Here is a 7940-nt window from a genome sequence, read left to right on the forward strand (position 1 = left end):
CCCACCTTCAGTTCATGGGAAATATCCATGGATCTTCTACCCATCAACTCCAGGACTGAGGGTAGGCTGCAGGACACATACACCATACTTTCCAGTGCCCCCACTGAAAACCCTTTTACTAAGCTCAAGGTGAGGGGCAGGTACCCCACAATGCCCGTTCGAGGGGCAGGGACACTCAGCACATCAACAATTCTCCCCCAAATGCCTTCTTCATAAATCTACCTTCTGAATTTATTATATCCTCAAGGTATAAGAAGGGTTTAAGCATCATCCATTTGATTTTCAGGCTATTCTTGTTAAGTCCCACAAGATGGTTGGTCTCACCAGTCACATCATTTTTTTTTATCACAAATAGGCCTTTTTATTTGTCACCATTAAATGTCTGAATTTTAAACAGATCCTTGGACTGGGGGTTCATATCCATCAGCTCGTTCAACTTTAGCACCTGTCTCCGTATTTACCAGTAGCTTTTCCAGAACCACTGCCTTCACCATGAAGCTCCATGAGTTTTCCCAATTCAAATGCTTTTTCAGCATTTTGGCTTTTCTAACAAAGACATCATGAAGTGGATAAATAGATTGACAAGCCTTTTCTATGTCTTTACCAATGCTATCTGGAATCAATTTATTGACCACTTCTTTCAAGTCATTTGTCTGCACCTCTCGGGTCATGATTTCCATCATCTTCTTCCGGATTTGGCAGACCTGTTGATGCTGAGCATAAGAGGTCTTCCAAATCTGATTATTGCGTTTTTTAGTAAAACCAACACAAAACAGACAAAGCAAATACCCATCGGTAGTCTTGACATCAACATGAGCTTCAATCATGGTCTGCCATTTTTTAACATGGAGCACATTTTGTCACTGGTAAGATCCTTGCCATGGAAATTAGTCAGGCAGTTTTTGCCCTGAACATCCTCAGTAATTAGTTTGAATTTTCTAAATGCAACTTCATCATTCTGCAGGTCAGCTAGGCTCACTTCAAACACATGACCCTTCAGACCATCGGATGCGATTTTGGTTCCTTTAGTTCTCATGACTAGTGTTTTTCCAATATTTCTGATATTGAAAATATCTGGTGCTTTCACATCATACCAATCTTTTTTAGAAAATGGATCAATCACTTTCTTCTTTGCTCTCTTTTAGCCGCCTTTCATAAGGCGCTTGTTCTTGCCCACTGCCATGGTGCCGCTCAGAGAGCCAAAAGGGCCACATCATTTTTTAAATAAAGTTCTTTAATAGCCTCCATTTAATGTGTTCATTTGTTGAATGAACCAGTCACTTTAATATTTGATATCTATCAATCAGAGTCTTGGTTGAATTCCCATTTTAACATAATTTTATACTATACATGTACATGATATGTGAATTTGTGAATCTGCATATACCATACATATAAATAAGATTATGTATTATGTTTAAGTCCCACTTTTACAGAATATTTAGGAAATGGGTATTTTGATCACTGTGTTACTTTGAACACGGTTGATAAATATAAGATGTTACATTATTTAAATTTTTGATTCAAATAAGGTGACATCTTAATGTTTTTCATTAATTGAGTTCCTTTTAATTTTAATATTTTATTGTTTATACTATTACAGCTGTACCAATTTACCTCCTTTGTCCCCCTCAAGCCAGTCCACACTCTACTCACGCAACCAATCCCCCACATTGTTGTCAATGTCCATGAGTCATTTTAATATGTTCCTCCACTAATCCCTTCACCTTCTTTCTATCAGTACCACTTCATCCCTCCACTCTTACAGCTGTCAGTCTATTCCATGTTTCTGTGCCTCTGGTTCTATTTGCTCACTAGTTTATTTTTTTCATTAGATTCTACTTATAGGTGAGATCATGTGGTATTTGTCTTTCACTGACTGGCTCATTTCACTTAGCATAATAGTCTTCAGTTCCATCTATGCTGTCACAAAAGGTCAGAATTCATCAGTTTCTTTTTAAGTTGAGTATAAACTTGGAAAATTCAGTTAATTCAGAGCAGAAATTAGCCCAGTTCAAGTTAACACAGATTTCACTCTACTCCCCTTTTTTAAGTTCTTCCTCTTTCCTTTTTCTGACCATGTCAAATGCCTTTATTACAAAAAGGCCCAAACAAACTGCATATCAGGGACTGATACACTTTCAAAAAGCCTTTCCCCAAAATTTGAGTTCCCTGAAATGCTACACAGAGGGAAAAAATATTTCCCCAACTTTAGAGAAACTCCATCTATTGCTGTTTTCATCATGGAAGATAATTATTATTCTCTCTAAATAAACAAAGTCTGAGTTTTTCAACTTCTTGCAGTGCTCTATTCACTGTTCTTAATACAAAAGACTAGCAACTTCCCCCATGACCCCAGGAACAGAAGGGATAGCAAGCAGCCCACATAATATTCTGCTCAAGAACATTTTAAGGCATCCTAAAGGAAACATTCTCTAACAGAGTCAGTTTTGTTATGTGTTCAATAACCATATGCTCATTTCTATGTGGATAATGTGCAGCATAACAGATACCTGCAATGATTTAAGGAGAAGGCAATTATTGACTCAAGGGTGTTTTACTGATTAGACTCTGAATGGCTCAAACATGACCAGAACTCCAATTGGGCATTATTAAAGGTTTGCTTTGATTCATGGGTATTTGTTCGTTTGTACATAACTAGCTTCTAAACAACACATACTACCTCCCATATTCAATGGGTTGTTACAATTAGTTATGATCCAAAACCACAATGTCATTTTACATTTTGAATAAACCTTACTAAACTTGTTCCTAACTGAATGCTTTACACATATGGAACACTAACTTTAATTCAAAATAAATCCTCTGAGACATTTACAGGGCAGTAAATTTGAGAATAGTGAATGGATAAATGAAAAAAAATGAACAGAACAGTCCTACAAAGCAGTTATATAAGGGGAACCTGAAGAGTAAAATAGGAAAATATATTCCTGGGCAGTTTTCTCTCCCAGAGAAAGAAAGGGAGGAAAAGCTAACCAACAATAATGCTATAGAAAATTCTAGCTCATTTGATTTCACAAAAGCCTTTGTAGTGGTTGGGGTAGGGGTTTATTAAATACAAATAAAGCTACTAAGGTTTAGAGAGCTTATCTTTTCCCCGAGGTCATATAATTACCAGGACCCATTCATTCAACATATATTTAAGTCTGGACACCTAGAATTAAAATAATGTGACAGAATAGAGAATGATGAGATAACTACTGTATGTCAAGTGATCAGTGAAGGCCTCTCTACAGCGGTGACCTTTAAGCTGAAATCTAAAAGAGTGGATCAGCCAAGTAGATCAATAGAAAAAAAAATACCAAGGAGAAGCCAAAAATGCAAAGGTCCTGAGGTGAGACAGAATTAGTGGATTCAAGAACCAAAAGAAGGCTAATAGGATGGAGAAATTGAGTAAAGACTACTTCTGGTAGTCTTCTCCTGCATTGTACCAGAGTTGGTCTGTATTACCAATAGAATACAGACTAAATGATAGTGCATTGCTCCTGAAATTAGGTTATTTAAAAACTATAACTTCCATTTTGAGCGTGCTCTCTCTAATATTTATATATAATATTTATATATATACACATATATACATATATGTTATATATATCTGCTCTCTCATCATTCACTCTAGGGAAAGCCACATATCATCTCATGAGGTTACCCATGGAGAGGCACATGTGTCAAGAAACTAAGGCCTACCAACAGCTATGTGAGTAAGCTCAAAAGATCTTTTAGTGCCACTATCAAGCCCAACATAACTGTAACCTCAGCCAACTTCTTGACTGCAATCTTATAAAAGCCTCTGAATGAGAACCACTCAGTTAAGCTGCTCCTAGATTTCTGATTCACAGAAACTTAAGATAATAAATAATTGTAATTGTAAGCTCTCAGTTTAGGAGAGTCTTCCTTTTTGGCATTTACCAAAAAAAGCAGTTGTAATTAGGATGCTTCTGAGCAAGACCACAGTATGATGGTAGTGGGCCTGAGGTACTGGTGCCTTCATGGTCTTCTTCCTCCCTAAAAACTTTTATAAGTTACATTTTAAAACTAGGTTGGTATAAACGTAATGATATTGATATACTAATATTGTATATTAATATTTCTTTTTCTTTAAAAAATAAGGCATTTTGTGAGCCTATAAAATATTTAAAAGACTTTAAAAGAAATTAAAGTATTTTCATGGCCCCTAGAAATATTGTGGGCCTTACACATCGTGCCTATTTAGCCTGATGAATACGTTAGGGTAGCTTGTGAGGTGACTGATTAAGTTCTATTTCTTAAACAGGTTCATAGTTACAGGGATATTTGTCTTGTTTTAAAAGTATATACACATGTAATAAAAAGTAGAAAGACTTACATGCTGAAGATTATAGATCACTGATGAAGGAAATTAAAGAATACATGGATAAATGTAAAGATATCTCATGTGCATGAATTGTAAGACCTCATACTAAGATGTCCATATCACCCAAGTGATCTACAGATTCAATGCAATCCCTATCAAAACTGCAGTGGCATTCTTTACAGAAAAAGAAAAACAATCATAAATTCAAATGACTATAAATAGCCAAAATAATCTTGAGCGAAAAGACAAAAGAGGAGGCATATAACACTTCCTGATTTATAATAATCAGAACAGTATGGTATGGCATAAAAACAGACATATAGATGGTCTTAACAATATACCACAGAACGGATGGCTTACAAATGACAGGAATATCTTGTGCTCACAGTTCTGGAGGCTGGAAAGTCCAAAGGCACTGGCATGATTTTTTTGGTGAGACTTCTCTCTACTAACTTCTCACTGTGTCCTCATATGGTAAAAGGAAGGAGCTGCAGATCTCTCTGGAGCCTCCCTTAAAAAGCACTAATCCATTCATAAGGACTCTACCATCATGACTTTAGTAACTTCTGAAGGTACTGCCTCCTAATATCATCATCTTTGGGGTTTAGAATTTCAGCATATGAACAAGGGGTAGCAAAACCATTCAAAACATAGCGTAGACCATCAGAAGAGAATGGCAAATCCCAAAGTAAATCCACAGCAAAAGATAAATCCTTTTCTTTTTTTTTTTAATTTTATTTACTTTTTAAATACATTTGTCTCTGCCTCCCCCCCACCTCTTTCCCTTGCCCCCTCCCACCTTCCCTCCCTCAGCTCTTCCCCTTTGGTTTTGTCCATGAGTCCTTGCTTTATGTTCCTTGACTTTCCCCTTCCCTGCCCCCCCCTTCTCTCTTGTCTCTGTTGATTTCTTTTCCTTTCAGTGTTGTTGGTCATATTTTCCTTGCATCTTTGCATTGTTGGTTAGGTTCCGCTTATAGGTGAGATCATATGGTATTTGTCTTATTTTCTTTTTTAAATATTTTGTATTGAATTTATTGGGGTTACATTGATTAATAAAATTATATAGGTTTCAAGTGTACAATTCTAAAATATATTATCTGTATACTGTATCGTGCATTCCCCACCCAAATTCTAGTCTCCTTCCATCACCATTTATCCATACCTTTACCATCTTCTACTTGCCCCTACCCCACTTTCCCTCTGGTAATCACAATACTGATGTCTGTATCCATGAGGTTCTTTTTTTCTTTTTGCTCAATCCCTTCACCTATTTGACCCAGCCCCACTGTTACTTTTCAACAAGAGTACCAGAAACATACATGATCACAGAGTAGACTCTTCAATAAATGGTGGTGTGAAAACTAGATATCTACTATGTAGAAAAATGAAATTGTCCCTTATCTCATAACATATACAAAAATCAACTCAAAATGGATAAAAGACTGAAATTTAAGAACTGAAACAGTAAAATTACTAAAGACAACATAGAAAAAAACTTTCTTGAGATTGATCTTTGCAATGAATTTTTGGATATGACCCCAAAAGCACAAACAAGAGCAAAAATAGACAAGTGGGACTGTGTCAAATTAAAAAGATCTTCACAGCAAAAGAAACAATCAACAGAGTAAGAGGGCAACCTACAAAATAAGAGAAAATATTTGCAAACCATATATTTAGTAATGAGTTAGTTAAAATACATAAGGAACTCAACTCAATAGTAAATAAAGAAATAAATAACCCAATTTAGCAATGGACAAAGATCTAAATAAAAATTACTCAAAAACACACAAAAGGACTACATATAAATGAAAATATGTTCAACATCATTAATCATTGGAGAAATATTATCTTATACCTGCTAGAACAGCTATTATCAAAAAGACAAAAGGTAATAAATGTTGTGAGGATATGAAGAAAAGGAAATTCTTGTACATTGTTGTGGGGAATGTAAATTGGTAGAGTTGTTATAGAAAATAGTACTGAGGTTCTTCAAAAAATTAAAAATAAAGCTTCAAAATGAAACTTATGACCCAGCAATTCCATGTCTGTGAATTTATCCAAAGAAACACAAAACACTAATTCAAAAGACAATATGCACCCCTATGTCCATTGAAGCATTATTTACAATAGCCAAGATTTCGAAGCAGCCTGTGTCCATAAGTAGATGACTGGATAAAATAGCTATGGTACATTTACACAATGGAATACCACTCAGCCATGGAAAAGAAAAAAATTTTACCATTTGCATCAGCATGAATGGACCTGGGAACATGATGCTAAGAGAAATAAGCCAATCAGAAAAAGACGAGAACTAAATGATTTCATTAATATGTTGAATATAATAAACAAACTGAACTAGCAAATAGAGAGCAGGCTGACAGCTTAGGGGCAGGGGCTGTGGGTAAAAGGGATTGAGCAAAAAAGAGAGAGAAAGAACTTACGGGCACTTAAAACAGAATGGTGATTGTGGGGGGGAAGGGAGGTCAGTGGAAGTGGAAGGGGGTGTGGGGGGGATAAATGCTGGTAGAATAAATAAAAAAATAAATAGATGAAACTCCATATGATCCAACAATCCTACTTCTGAGTATATATCCCAATGAAATGATTTCATTAACTCAAAGAGATATCTTACCTCCCATGTTCATTGTAGCATTATCCACAATCACCAAGATAATGTAATTAATGCATACACATACTCATACAAATATTATTTTGCCTTAAAAAAGAAAGAAGTCTTGTCATTTGTGACAACAGAAATGGACCTGAAAGGCATTATGCTAAGTAGGATAAGCCAGACACTGAAAAACAAATACTGCATTATCTAAAATAGTTAAACTCATAGAAAAACAGAGTAGAATGGTGGTTTCCAGGATTTGGGGGGTATGGGGAAAGTGGGGAGATGTTAAACAAAGAGTACATAGTTTGTTATGCAAGATGAATAAGTTCAAAAGATCTAAAGTACAGCATGGTGACTACATTTAATATTATATTGTATACTTGAAGTCTGGTAAGACAGAAAATCTTGTGTTATTGCCACATACTAAAAAATATTTTAATTAAATTTACTGAGGTAGCATTGGATAATAAAATGATATAGGTTTCAAGTGTACATTTCTATGATACATGATCTGTATATTGCATTGGGTACCCACCAACCAAAGTCAAATCATTTTCCATCGACATATATTTGGCCCCTTCTACCATTTACTAACCCTCTGCTCCTTTCCCTCTAGCAACCACCATACTGCTGTCTGTGTCTGTGAGTTTCAGCTTTATATCCCACATATGAGTGAAATCATATTGTTCTTAGCTTTTTCTTACTGATTTATTTCACTTAGCATGATATTCTCAAGGTCCTTCCATGTTGTCGCAAATGACAGTATTTTATCTCTTCTTATGGTTGAGTAGTATTCCATTGCATATATGTACTATATCTTCTTTATCCAATCATCTATCAAAGGACACTTCAGTCATTTCCATGTTTTTGCCACCATAAATAATGTTGCCATAAACATAGGGGTGCATGAATCTTTTGAATAAATATTTTCAATTTTTTTCAATAAATACCCAGAAAAGGGATTACTGG

At 35.4% G+C, this 7940-nt stretch overlaps 1 pseudogene; it reads right to left on the minus strand.

Annotated features, from left to right (window-relative positions):
* Positions 1 to 372: 372 nt before the first annotated feature.
* On the minus strand, positions 373 to 1242 carry LOC129085383 (40S ribosomal protein S3a-like; annotated as a pseudogene).
* Positions 1243 to 7940: the final 6698 nt, after the last annotated feature.

Source organism: Pteronotus mesoamericanus, unplaced genomic scaffold (assembly GCF_021234165.1).
Source record: "Pteronotus mesoamericanus isolate MK-2021 breed Mesoamerican mustached bat unplaced genomic scaffold, CSHL_Meso_final scaffold_232, whole genome shotgun sequence".
NCBI classification, from domain to species: Eukaryota; Metazoa; Chordata; class Mammalia; order Chiroptera; family Mormoopidae; genus Pteronotus; species Pteronotus mesoamericanus.